Genomic DNA, 14961 nt, shown 5'->3' with positions numbered 1-14961 from the left:
ATTTGTTTTAGCATTAACGTAAATAGCCAATTTGTGGAAACCTTGAATCGAAATCCTCTTTACTAGAGAAAAAACTTTTTAATTCCTCTAATAACATTTCTGTCAAATAAAAATAAGCTAAGTGTATCAACAATTTAATACAGCTCTAAGGCCTATGGACACAGGAGGTTCAGTGTGGCATTTACAAAAGCTCTCCATTGATTTCTGTCCTTAGTCTACTAGACCCAGTTTCTACTTTATATTTCAATCTCTGCGAGAACCATTTTAATATTGTCCTCCCATCTGAGCCTCGGTCTTTTTAATTTTCGTTTTCCTATTTGGATTTCTAGTTAGAACTTTGAAAGCATTTCTAATTTCTTCCCTTCTGGCTACATAACATACCCATTTTAGCCTCCTAGACTTGGTGACCCTAACAATGTTTTTGTAAACGGTATAAAATTATGCAGTTCCTCGTTATGAAATTTCCGCCATTCCCCATTTCCGTTCCTCTTGGAGTTCGAATATTGGTTTAAGAATCTTGTTTTCAAATACTTTCAGTCTTCGATTTTTCCTCGGAGTCAGTGACCATATTTCGCAACCATACAGCACAACAGGCATGATTATCGTTTTATATTTTAAGTTACAAATTCCTCAACAGAATTCGCGACAACAAAACATTTTTAACTTAATAATAACACGAAATCCCTGCTTTCAGTTGACATCAAATTTTTTAGTGATTATGGTTTTGGTCTGTTAATAATGATTCTAGATATTTGAAAGTATCCACTTTGTCCAAAGAAAATATTATTTGCTATTTTAACGCATTCATAAAATGCAGTATTACAATCCCGACAAACTTCCATTTATTTAGTTTTCTCTGCATTTACTTCTAAACCAATACCTCTGCAAGCGTTAAGTAAGATTTCTGCATCCCTTTCTATTGTTCTATCATCCCCTATTAAATTTCCATCATAAGCATACGCCATAACCTGGTAATACAGTTCAGCTCGAGGACCTGATTCCTGTCTTTGATTTTCCTTATAGTGTTCTCCAGAGCAAAGTTAAATGATAATGGCGACAACGCATCTCCTTCTTTCAGGACATTCTCAACGTGAAAGCTAGTGAACAAGAATTTCTCTACTCGAACCTTACTTTGGGATTCATTTAAACATATCTTAATTAATCTACCTTTTTTGGTATTGCAAATTCTGTAAGCATGTTGTACAATGTTTCCCTCCTACCCTAGTCTAAAGTCAATAATTGATGTGCCAAAATATTGTATTCCCATTTCTTTTTGAATTATTAGTTGAATAGTAAATGTCTGATCGATAGTTGATCGATTTTACCTACATCCGCTCTGATAATCTCCAATAATTTCATCTGCGTATAGAGGCAATCTTTCTAATAGAATGTTTAAGAGGATTTATTGGATGTTGACGGAAGAGAAATGCCTCAATAATTATGCCTCAATAATTATTAAATCAGTTTTGTTGCTTTTCTTCTGAACTGGAACAATGATTGATTCTTTTGACTCTTGTGGTAATTCCTCCTTGTTCCAGATAAGAAGAAGAGTTTGTGTATCTTGCTATACAATTTTTCCCCTCCAGCTAAAATTAAGTCATCCAGAATTTCGTCTGCACTCGGAGATCTGTGTTTCTTTAATTTTTTAATATCGATTTCTATTTATGTCTGGTTAGGTTCTGGAATATACGGTTATGCTGTATGCTTTTCACTTTTTCCACGCACATTAGTTTTTGGGCTATGTGTTAAGAAATCTTTCTATCTATTTAAGATGATATCCTGATCAGTGAGAACTATTTCTTTAGCTTTATTTAACATATAAGCACGAGGTTGATAGCCTATCTTAAGTTTGTTGTTGCATTTATACATGTCCCGAATGTTTTTGTTTTTACTATTACCTTCAAGTTAATTAATTTTAGCTTTCAAAAATCGCGTTTCGTTGTTCTAAAAGTTTTGGAAGTTTTCCGACAGATGACAGTGAAATTTTATATAGTTTTTTTTCGTTCGGATTTTGTAGCCAACGCTGTTTCTCCTGTTTTCTCTGCTATTTTAGTGCATTCCTGGTTGAACCATGGTTTCTTCCTACGTATTTCTGAGTGGCCCAATATTTCTTTTGCTGAAATATTAATGTTATCGCTAATTTCAACCAAGTATACTGACCACTAGTGCACTCAGAACCTTCTAAAACCGAGAATCTATTCGACATTTCAAACTAGTTGCCCTCTCATATGACTCTCCTCTAATATCTTTAAATTAAACCGCTCCGTTTTCAGATATTGAATATTTCCTTTATTCAACGACAATCGCTGTTACCATGTGGTAATCAATATCACAATCACCTCCTCTGAACGACCGAGCATCAGTTGTGCTAGACTGTTTTCTTCTGCCTACTAAAACGTGATTCGTTTGATGTGTTTTTCCATCTGATGAAGTCGAAGTATATTTATGAGTATGTCGCGATGTGGGAATTTTGTAATCTTCACGGTAAGATTTCTGAATGTTGCAAAGTTCACAAGTCTAACGCCATTGTCACAACTTTCCTTACGCAGACATTTATTCCCTATAATCGGTTTGAAAATACCCTCTCGTCCTACCTTCGCATTGAAATGGCCTAACAGAATTTTCATATGATATAGCAGGAGATGATCAAATACCCGTTCTATTCTTTCGTAAAAGCTTTTTTTATTGTCATCCTTATTTTCTATTGGTGTACATTTAGAACAATAGTATTACACCACCGATCCTTAAGAGAAGTAAAAAAAATCTGTCATTAACAAATTCAACCCATGTAATTGCTGATATTATATATTCGTTTGTGAACGAAAAGTGCTGATCCTAGTTGGTAATTTTTAATTTGTTCCCCGTAAAAAAACGTAAAATTTCCCGACTTGACTCCTCCATTTCCTTCTCATCTAACTTCCTGATATCCCACTAGGTCCATCTTCTATTTCTAAACTCATTCGTTACACATTTTAACGCGTCTGCACTATAAAGACTTCTTATCTTCCATGTTCCAGTTCTCATGTCGATTTTACTTTGCTGAGTTCGTACCAAGTTATCAGTTCTGATCTGAGGATTCTGCGAATACATCTGAACAATCCTTTTTTTTTTACAGGGTGAGTTGTTAGCCCCACACCAAATCCCCAAGCTGGAGGATCACCCCTTTTCTGTCCGAGACTGCTTATTCAGTATATTCGCAGCTAACCACTATATCCCAGAGGCCTTCTCCTCGATCCACAACCTAAGGACGCGCCGTGCCGTGGTGACAGGAAGACCACATTTTACGGAAATTAACATAGCTATATTTTAGAATTACAATAGATACTGATTATCCGAACACTGATTTAAAATACACAGGAACAATCAATATGCTCGGATGTATGGATGCATATTAAGACTGTGAAAGCTTCGATGCCGTAAAAATCGTAAATTAGAGACTAGTATCAGTTTAGTATTTCATAAATGCATCGTACGTTTGACTATCCGAACTATTCTTGATGTATTACATTGTTTGTTTTATAGCTACATAACTTTATAATATTTTTGTAAGTGATTATACTCTTTACCTGTTCTGCCAATAGCAACTTTACAAAACTGAAATACAGAAAAATATCTTTTTTTTTTTAATGTGATATTTCGCAGGGCATCTCATGGAAAGGGCGCCTTGTATTCTTCATAGCTTCTTTATTAACAATCACTATTCGAATTTATTATACAAAGTTGGCACACAGGATCACTAAAACCACTTATCTATAATGTGATGTTTCGTAGGGCGCCGTATGTAAAAGGCGCACTGTACCTTTCACGGGTTCTTTAAAAATAGTAACTGTATGTATTTATTGTACAGAACTGTGGTATACAGAAGAGTAAATAAAATCGTTCATCTTTGATGTGGACTCGCAAGGACGCTTAATGTAAAGGGCGCACTGCAGCTTTCAGGGGTTCTTTACCAATAAAACTGTAAGAATTTATTACTAAATCTTGTACCTTTATTTATACGGTGGTGTTTCGGAGGGCACACCGGGACGCACCGGTGTCCCGGTGGGCCAGCACGGGCCTGATTCTAAGAGGGAAGTGATTAAGACGTTTTCCATAAACCTTTCTTTCCATGAGAAGAACGGGCATTTCAGCTAGTACTATTATAAGTCTATTTTATCACTGATTTGTTTCTGTATACTCTGTCGCTTTATAAAGAAAGGACTTGATTTAAGGTCTTGACTAGGTCCTTAACATATACAAATACAGAATCAAAGTTTACAGCGAACAAAATGTATAAAATCAATGCAATTACAAAAAGGAATGGTTTGTGCATTTTTCTTTTCATTAGAACACTTATATATTAAAATTAGAGATAGTCCAAATCCTCAAATCAGTAAATGCTATTGAAATACAATTATTCACATTTACACAAGAATCATTATAATTTCTGCAAATCATTTTCATTTTCTGTCGTCAGGGGAAGTAGGCTTCAACTTGTGTAAACTGTATTTCTTTCTCCATTGTATACCCTGGCAGCACGTCCTTATAGCATACATGTAATCAGCCTTTCTACGTATGCATTAGGTTATTTTAATTTGGAGGAAACAGAGCACAGAGAGACTAATTGTGTCCGTCTGTATTTCATTGCATACTATGCTCAAATTGCAACATTCAGAATTATCTTTACATTGATGGAACTGCAATTATCAAGAACAAAAGAAGGGACGAATTTAATTACCAAAGAAATTGTGCGGAGCGTGGAACTGGTAAGTCATGTTATTAATCATTATGAGGTCTCAAGACGAAATTGATACTGTATGACCGCCGTCCCTCATTTGCCCGATCACGGCTAAGAATTGAAGGTGGCTTTGGCTGTTTCCAAGCTCGCTTTTCCTGTAGACTCCTTCGATGGAGGAAGTGGTTCATCAGGCTCTGGTAAACAGTGCTGTTATTAAAAAATCTTATTGGGAGAAGGCAAGATAACATGTTTTGCCACAACAGTGCAACTCATTATTCTAACCCATATATTCACAACCCTTTGACCTTGGTGTATACTAAAAAGTGCTAATGAGCGCTCCAGAGATTATTTTTTAAAAACATTCAACGCTCATTTGTACGAATTGATTTTATTCTTTACTTTAAACAGTCATGGTGTGTCATCTATGCTTTACGCCGTGAAAAGAGGTTGAGGGAGGTAAGACCAGGGCAATTTTACAGCAGATACCGGCATTCAACTGGAGAGACTAAGGAAAACCTTGGAGTACCCCGTCATAATGTCTGGACCAGATTTGAACCAGGTGCTCCCAAGAGTGAAGCCAGGAATCTACCAACTGAGCAACGACCGCTCGGTTTCCTTCGTAGGAGGTGAAATAATACTTGTGAAATATATCTACTATATTTTAGCATTTATCCTTCAGGACATATTAAAACATTCTAGGCTTCAACCAAGCGGGCATAACTGAATTGGTAGAGCGTTACTTCCCGTTCTGTAGGTCCATTTTGAAATCGTGATCCTTTCATTTTGACTTCGGTTATCTTCAGTACCGCCAGAAGAATGGCAGGATAATTCATATACTAAAATGGCCATGAGCGTAAGTTTTCACCATCGCTTCTTCACAGCATGCACCATAGATGCTAGTTTGCCTTAAATTGAAATGAATTCTATGTCTATAACTATATGTTTTATTTATAAATTCAGAATAGTAAAAAATGAAAATTTAAAATGAAATATTTGTTTAACGCCCCAAAGTTATACCTTTTAGGCTAATGGAGACGTCTAATTAAGGTCTATACGCACAAAAACTTCATTCACTAATTGACGTATAATTAAAACATCGGAGAAATGCGGCAACTTTGGTCTGACATAACCACTTGCACGTCGAAGAGGTTACGTCCTTTCGCGAATATATAGGGAAAGGAATCGGGATGTATGTCGTAACCTGCAAATGTAGTGTTGTTACTATTCTGGCATTAGCCTGATGAAAGTGAAGATAAATAAGGAAAACATAAGTCAATATAGTTGGTATTGGTGATCGAATAGAGGGACTTCTACAATCTGTCAATGACCAAGAAATTATGGATAATTTATATCTAGCAGTGTTAATGGACTTAGATCCAGTTACAGGTGAAAGAATATAAAGAGGAGTTACGAACTTTTTATTAAAAAACGACATTAATACACCGACGCTTGTGTGTATTGGTACATATGGTGAGTAAATACAGAGGATTTGTCAGTCCTTTGAAACATGATAAACGCATTCCTCCATTCATTCACTGTCATTGCTTAATTTATATTGAAAACCTAGCCAGTCAAATAAAATATGTTCATGAAATTTCAGAACATTTTAATGTCATTGCTAAATTAAAAACCTTTCTTATTGTAAGACCTCTTAACGAACGGTTGCTAAAAGTTCTCTTCCATGATTTATTAGCATCATATTCAGAACTCATCGTTTTGTGGATATTCGTTGGTTAAGTCTTGGCTTTTACAGCGGTCTGGAAAGTATTCGAAGCAATCAAGGCACATATATCTTCAGAAAGCTTCTCTGAAATATTTTATGACGATCCCAAGATTAATATTGTTTTCACAGTAGTCCTCTTTCAGTATCTAAAAGAACTTAATAAACAACTCCAGTCAGAATAAAACACAACTTGTGGCTTGAAACAAATTAAATTTTCATTTCGGTTACAGTTAGAAAGATTTCTTTCAACAGCAAGTAGAAATGTACTGCATCATTTCCCACAAATTGCACACATTTCAGAAGTCTTACTTGAGTCAAGTTTGATTGTCTTAAAAGTGCTCAGCTGGAAATTCGAAATCTTCGAATTTAAAGGACGTTTCCGTGTTTTAAAAGAAAATGAAGTTACTTGACATCCTTTTCTATCCAATCTGAACTTAACTAGAAAATCAAGTTAATTGAAGATTATATTAATATGGCTGCTGGCATGGAACGGGAAAAGATAAATATTTAGTCCTCGTTCACACTGAAACAATTGTTGGAAAATACGAATTACAAAGTATTTATAAATGAAAGTGACTATGTGAAATAATCCCTGCTGAAGCACCCGACCGATAAACATCAATTTTTCATTGTGGATAAGGTTCGGGCCTGGAATGTTTATCATTTCAATCTGACGGTGAAATTTAGGGGAGGGGAAGACATAAAATGACCGATATTAATATCAAATTCGTAGTTTATGAGGTTGCAGAGATGAACAGTGACACTTCTGATACTGTTTAAAGCCAAATTCAACCTCCATTAGTATCCCTAAGGGGACGATGGCGACATGTAAAAAAATTGAAAATGGCCGGTTGAATTCATAGTTTTTAGGTCCTTAAGTTGATTGCGGACAGATATGGTCTCCTTTATGTCCAAAATGAAACTATACTTTCCATGCAAAGAACGGGTATTCTGCTAGTACAAAGTATTTGTGGCAGCAGAAAGCACCAAAGGTTTCCAAATACTGTACTCTGGATTGTTCCTTTTACATCACATAGCCTATATCCGGCGCAAACTATCCTAATAAGCATTTTCAGTTATGAAATACTTTAAGAACAAAGCACGATCACGATTAACTAATTGACATCAATAATTCACTAAGGGCTATTTGATCGTTGATACAAGCGCCTTTCATCTGTATAATATAACTAAAATTCAAAGTAACATTCAAAATAAAAATCCGATTAATCTTATATTTTGAAAGTATATGTCTTTATTAATTAATGTTGTTCGATTTCATTGTGCTAGCGTAGTTGGTATTACTTGTGGGTGGTATTCCAATCTTGGATGGGTTAAGAATGCCAGTTTTAAACTATTCTGTTTAAGAAGCAGGTCTGTATACAGAAGGGAACAGGGTTGTGCTTAGTTTTACCTCAGACTGCAAGCAACCTGCCTGGTGCCTACTATTTTCAATATTTAGAATTTCTCATTCTACAACGTAAGTTTAAAACAAGAAAAAAAAGGATTGGGGTAAATAGGTCTTGCCCTAATTGAAAGAACCATTCAAACGTTCCAGTGAAAAATCGAACACATGGAAAAGATCAATATGGAAAATTTTGTCGGTGATTTCTGTCTATGCGCTCATTTTATTTTCTTTCTTTTCTATTTCTTTTTTCTTATTTGCTTTATTTTAGATCTCTAGTTGTCTACGGATTATAGCCCAGTCAATGAAGGTCAAAAAACATCAAAGTTCGGAAAAAATTTGGGTAAAGCTGATTTTCTCTCAAGTGATAGACCACTATGAGAGGAACATTTTCCCAAAAGTCCCCGCCCCTCCCCCTGGAGCTTCTCCCTCCACGCCCCCTCAAAGTTAAAAAATGGGCGTTTTAGAAAAAAGGCCATATCTTCAAAACTAATGGACATATTGACATGTTTCTTTTTTTCTCGTAATCTGTGAAATGTGCTCTACAATTTCGTATTCCTTAATGTTTTTCATAAACCTAATGGTTTCTTGGCAATTTTAACCTAAAGAGTAAAAAATGAAAAAAATCGCCCGCGCCATTTTGTTTTTCCTCTTGTATTTCCTTAGTGAGTTGTGATATGGAAAAATGTTTCAAATAAATCTTAAAGAGCATAAAATTATCTTTCCAACGGTGTATATATTGTGTGGGTTACTCTTAAAATTAGCCATGTAGTGAGGTACGTCTGAAGACGAGCGGGCTCAAATTTTCGCCTCAAATATCAGTCACTATGTTTCATTTCGGAAAAAAAAAAGACAAAGCTTTTTGTTTTTCAAATAATAAACCACTGCATTGTTAGAAAAGCATTTTCGTGATATCCCTTCTCTCCTCTGTATCTCCCGCCTTACCCCCTTCCCATTCTAAAGTTAAAAATGAGCGTTATCCATCAAAAGAAGTTTTGTAGTTGTGTCATATGATTTTGGTATTAATAAGAAAATATAAAAAATGTAGTTTTAATGTGGTTAAATGACTAAATGAGCATTACTTTATTAAAATTAATGTTTCTATTGACTTTTGCAGTATGTTTAGACTATGTAGGCTGTATGTGTAGCGACATTATTGTTCACGTTGTTGGCAACACTGCCCCTTCCACTCAATCTTTATCAGATTCGTGAAGAACAAACGGAAACGAGTCAGTTGAGTCATAACAACTGGTGAGCTAGGTTGTTGTGTTCAGCGTCTCTGTGAAATACTAATTGTTTGATAACAATGGCCAGTTCAAGTTTCTCATGTATTATTTGTGGGGATGAATTGGAAGAAGATACCGTAATAGTTGAAAGGGGGCTGAAAACGATTATTGAAAGTAGCTTAAAGCTCAACGATGGGCTTCATGAAAAGTTGGAAGGAAAACAAAATATTACAGTTCATAAAAGATGCAGACAAAATTATACTCGACCTTCGAGTATTAACGCTGCTATTAGAAAATCAGATAAATGCGAAAGTAATCCATCTTCAATGGCATCTTCGGTTTTGAGTAGTTCGGAAGTGAAATTTGACTTTAGAAAAGATTGTTTTCTTTGTGCAAAACCAGCAGAAATTGACACAAAGGCCCCTTCAAACCGATGGAAACCTATTCACATTGTAACGACAACTGAAATAAGAGAAAACATGCTGAAAAAGTGTGAAGAAAGAAACGATACCTGGGGACAGAAAGTAAAGGCCAGGCTTCTCAGTGTTAGTGACCTTATAGCTCCTGAAGCAAGGTATCACAAATATTGTTACAATGATTTTTGTAGTACTACCAAACATGATCACGGGTCGTTTGGTAGGCCAAAATCAGAGTTGAACGAAGCATTTTCTAGTTTATGTGAACATATAGAGAATAGTGACGAATTCCAGTACACAATAAAGGAACTACAGAACCTTTTAACGGAATTTTCCGGTCTCCAGGAAACGTACACAGATAAACACTTGAAGAACCTTCTTAAGGAACATTTTAAGAATCGTTTATTCATGTCAAATATAAAAGGACAACAAAATGTTCTGTGTTTATCTGATAAAGCTAACAAACTGATTGATCAGTGGTACAGAGATAGAGACACAGATCCTGCTACAGAGCGTAGTGTTAGTAGCTGCAGACATTATTAGAGAGGATACACAGAAAATGATGTACGATTTTTAGAAATATCCAAGTGTTGATGAGATCAGAAGTGGAGGGGAAAATCTTGTTCCAGAGACTCTTAAATGTTTTACTAATCTCTGAAATGTGTCTTTAAATGTTTAAATGTTTACTAATGTTTAAAGACATATTTTGAATATGAATTGGCAGTACGCCCACCAGCTCTGTTTGACGAAGTTTCTCTTCGAAAAGGTACAAAATCATCCTTGATGAAAGTTTTTGAAGAAGGAATCATCGAAGAACTAGATGTAAAGGATGCAACATATATTGTAGACGGAGGGTTTCTTCTTCACCATCTGCCATGGTCAAAAAATTGTACCTTTGGAGCTGTCTTAGAGAACTATTGTACACATGTTCTTAATAAATATGGTCAAAAATCTATCGTTGTTTTTGATGGTTACCCTAGTGAGCCCACCACGAGAAATGAAGAACAAAACAGAAGAGCGGCGAAAAAATCTTCACAAGACATAATTTTTTGTCAAAACACAGTCTGTACCACGGAAAAAGACGAGTTCTTAGGTAATAGAAACAATAAGAGATTATCGTTGGCTCTGGGGTCTGAACTCGTGAAATGGGGATTGACTGTAATTACAGCAGAGGAAGACGCAGATGTTGACATTGTAATGACGGCCATTCAACAGTTGAAAACTGCTTCAAAAGTTATTGTTGTAGGATCTGATACTGACCTGGTAGTCTTACTGCTTTGTCTCCTGAGAAAGAAAGTGCTTCTGTTTACTTCTGTAAAGAGAAAGGTGGTGTGACTCCGAACACACGGTACTTCAGGATCGAAACATTGATTGAAAAGTTTGGAGATTGCCGGCAACTACTTTTGTTCTGTCATGCGTTTACAGAATGTGACACGACATCGTGTTTTTATGGTATGGGTAAATTAAAAGTAATAGATATGCTCAAATCACCGGAATTTCAAAACTGGGCCAGAGTGTTTTTGGATATTTCAAAATCTAAAGGAGAAATATTATCTACAGTGAAAAATTAGTTTTGGCTTTGTATGGGTTGGGAAAATACTCAAATTTGAATGAAGCCCGATTTTTGTCTTTGACTAAGAAAAGTTCACTAAGATCTAACTTTGACCTGGCCAAACTACCTCCAACTTCTAAAGCGTGTAATGAACATCCGCTCAGAGTATTTTTGCAAGTACAGAAATGATTAGGAAATAAACTTCCTGACATAGAATGGGGTTGGAGGATAGAATTAATTAAAGAAAACGGACGCTCCAAAAAGACATTGAAGCCTATTCCCACATCCAAGCCATTTGCATCAGACGAACTTCTGTACATAATATCATGTTCGTGTAAGTAAGGATGTGGCCAATACTGTAAATGTAAAATAACTAAAATAGATTGCTCTGCAATGTGTGAGCACTGTAGTGGGCTGTCTTGCCTAAATTCACATTTCTATTCCGAGGAAGAACTTGTAGAATCATCATCCGAAAATTAAATAGTATACTGTATAGCTACGGAAGATTAAGTTGAAAGTACTGCAGTAAGCATAGGGGGCATGTTCAAAATTAAGATGTAAACATAATAAAAAATGTTATAGATATAATTTCATATGCTAATTGACTGAGGAGATCCAAGGCAAAAAAAAAAGAAAAAAAACAGGGAAAGGAAGAGCAAACAAAATATTTCAAATTTTTATAGTTTATTTGTTTATCTAGAAATTATTAGATTTATAAAAAAATAGAAAATAAAATAATTTTATCACTTTTTAAGAATAAAACAGAATGTGAAAATTATCAGTGTGTTGAATAGTTTTGGAGATAATACCTTTTGTCAGAAACGCTTATTTTTAAATTTGGAATGATAATGGGGATAGAATAAGGGTTAAAGCTTCACAGGGGAGGCAGGACTAAACAAAAATGCTTTTCTAACAATGCAGTGGTTTATTATTTGAAAAAAAAAAAGCTTTGTCTTTTTCTAATTTTAAGACTAACCCCCACAATATATACACCGTTGGAAAGATAATTTTATGTTCTTTAAGATTTATTTGAAACATTTTTCCATATCACAACTCACTAAGGAAATACAAGAGGAAAAACAAAATGGCGCGGGCGATTTTTTTCATTTTTTACTCTTTAGGTTAAAATTGCCAAGAAACCATTAGGTTTATGAAAAACATTAAGGAATACGAAACTGTAGAGCACATTTCACAGATTACGAGAAAAAAAGAAGCATGTCAATATGTCCATTAGTTTTGAAGATATGGCCTTTTTTCTAAAACGCCCATTTTTTAACTTTGAGGATGCGTGGAGGGGGAAGCTCCAGGGGGAGGGGCGGAGACTTTTGAGAAAATGTTCCCATCATAGTGGTCTACCACTTGGGAGAAAATCAGCTTTACCCAAATTTTTTCCTTGCAAAAACCTTTATTGACTGGGCTATTAAGTCGGGATAATAAATGTGGTAGCCAGGGCGTAGGTATTGATGATCTTCTCCGACTCCCCAATCAGGGTGATTGGCCGCACGGATCGATCCCAGGACCTCCTGAGTATCAGGCGATGGAGTTTGTCACTTAGTTAATATTAAACTACACGCTTTTATGAATGTAGTTGTTTATACAATTTAAGTATATTTATGAAAAGAGGCATTACGTTTATTTTATTTTGCAATATATTAAATCAGTGATAATAAATGTAGTAACCTAAAAATCACACATTTTACAAGCTCCTAATTTCTTTCTTTCGTTTCTTTCCAAAGGAAAGTTGTATTGTAAAAAAAAAAAAATTATAGTCGCAAACTTATCATCATCCCAAATTCTGCTCTAAAATTTCAAGATGTACATTATTATTATTATTATTATTATTATTATTATTATTATTATTATTATTATTATTATTATTATTATTATTATTATTATTATTATTATTATAAAAAAGTATTTTATTATAAGAAAGTAAAATATTACTTTTTCAGAATATATTTTTCTCAAATATTTAAAACCAACGTTTTCTAAAAAATAAAAAAGCAGAGAGAGAGAGAGAGACAGAGAGAGAAATGAAATAAATGTGAAGTGGGTAAGAGTAGTCCGCGAGTATGAATGAAATTACATTTCTTAAAATTGACAGTAGAATTTCTATGTATACCAAGTGTACTCTTGTTCTCAACTTTCCTTTACTAAATTCAATTCCCCTTACTTTTGAGAAACAACGTTCAGTCAATACTGTTCCCAATTTTAAGTACTAATTTATTTTCGTTTCTTAAGAAATTGAACATCAATGTACTGGTAGAAGTCCTAAAAGGAGATCGAAAGAAAGAAATAACCTAGTTAACGTTGGGCACGAATCCAACCTGATGTTCCAAGCGATTTACTCGCCATTTGTCCTAATTTCCATTTTGCCTAACACTTTATCAGCTGTCAATCACAGAAAAAAATCACAACCGCGATTTTAGGTGAAATGCCAATCCCATTTGACCTCATTCTATTACGCCTAACGATGATCTCAAGAAGGAAACACCCCGTATATAGAAAAGATCTGGCAGTGTTTCCATATTCTACAGAAATGAGTGACTGAAACTTACATAAAAATGCCACATATATTTCAAATGACTATATCTTAAAATATTTCAAATATACAAAAAAATAAATTAGACTACACCAATGAAGTTACTACAGTCACATTAACAATTAACTTTGCTAGAAAAAAAAGAATACTCATTTCAAATAACTATAACAAAAGGTATTTCAAATATACGATATTGTAACTAATGGCGTGAGTCAAAGAAAACTTGACCCAAGACCCACTGACCCACCACCCACCGTGACCCACTCTGACCCACCATCTACCATGACCCCCATGACCCACCGTGATCCACCATGAACCAGTCTCATCCATTGTGACCTACTCTGACTCACCGAAATTCATCGTCATCAACTCTGAACACGATCCACGGCCTCTTCTGTACTGACTAAAGAGTTTACACTTGTAATAACACAAGACTGTGAAATTGTCACTAATAGGAGTTTGAATTTCTAGTCAATCGTTCAAGCACCACTCTGTTACAATAACGGTGAATCTGACCTTTACGATATAAAATGGTAAAGTGTTTGTTAGTGAGGAAATTGATACAGTTCGAGGTGGGGGAAATTACTGTGTGCCTAAAATATACTTGTACTAAGAAAATATTCTTGCAAGTGTTAATTTCTGAATGCATTCCAAAACAAACTTCTATTCGCAGGAAAATACCCCTGAACAATATGGAAAAGATTATAGTTTCTCAGTTCACAGTACTTTTCTCACAAAAGGCTTGAAAAATCAGTTTTTCATACTGTATAAAGGTGCTCGGCTACCCTATGTGAGAGCATCTTCATAAAGTATGCTCATAATTGTAATTTGTGTAATAACTAAAACACCACGTTAAATTTAAGTTACAAATATGCATAATTGCAATTATTATAAATATTTTTTCAAAGTAGTTTACCTAAAACAAAGAAGAGACTTACTAAAAGTTAGGTACAAAGTTGAATAACACAAATAAGCCATTAGTAATACAAGTATACAATTTCCATAACTCGTAATTTTCCACTTTAAAACAAATCTGAAATCGGGTTTATTTTCTGTTGGTAACTTTTTCGTGGTAAATCATCCGCAGCGGAATGATGTCCATCGTTCAAACAAAAAATAACTTGCTCGTCTACTTTGAGCTAATCTAGCGGTGGGCCATTAACATTCATGAACAACAAGTTAGACAATGTTTGAGCACTTAGTCTATTTCTAATATCAGTCACCTGTAAATTCATAAGGGGAAATTCCCGTTCGCACTCTGTCATGGAAGTTGATAATACGTCTACCCGATTTCTGCAACTCCTCATCGACAATCTGCTTGTTAGACTTAAGTCTGATAACGATTTTTCTTGGTCAGTTTTGAAATACTTAAGAAGAAGATCA

Source organism: Thermobia domestica, chromosome 4 (genome assembly GCF_964235325.1).
Source record: "Thermobia domestica chromosome 4, izTheDome1.hap1.1, whole genome shotgun sequence".
NCBI classification, from domain to species: Eukaryota; Metazoa; Arthropoda; class Insecta; order Zygentoma; family Lepismatidae; genus Thermobia; species Thermobia domestica.
This window is presented reverse-complemented; position numbering follows the sequence as displayed.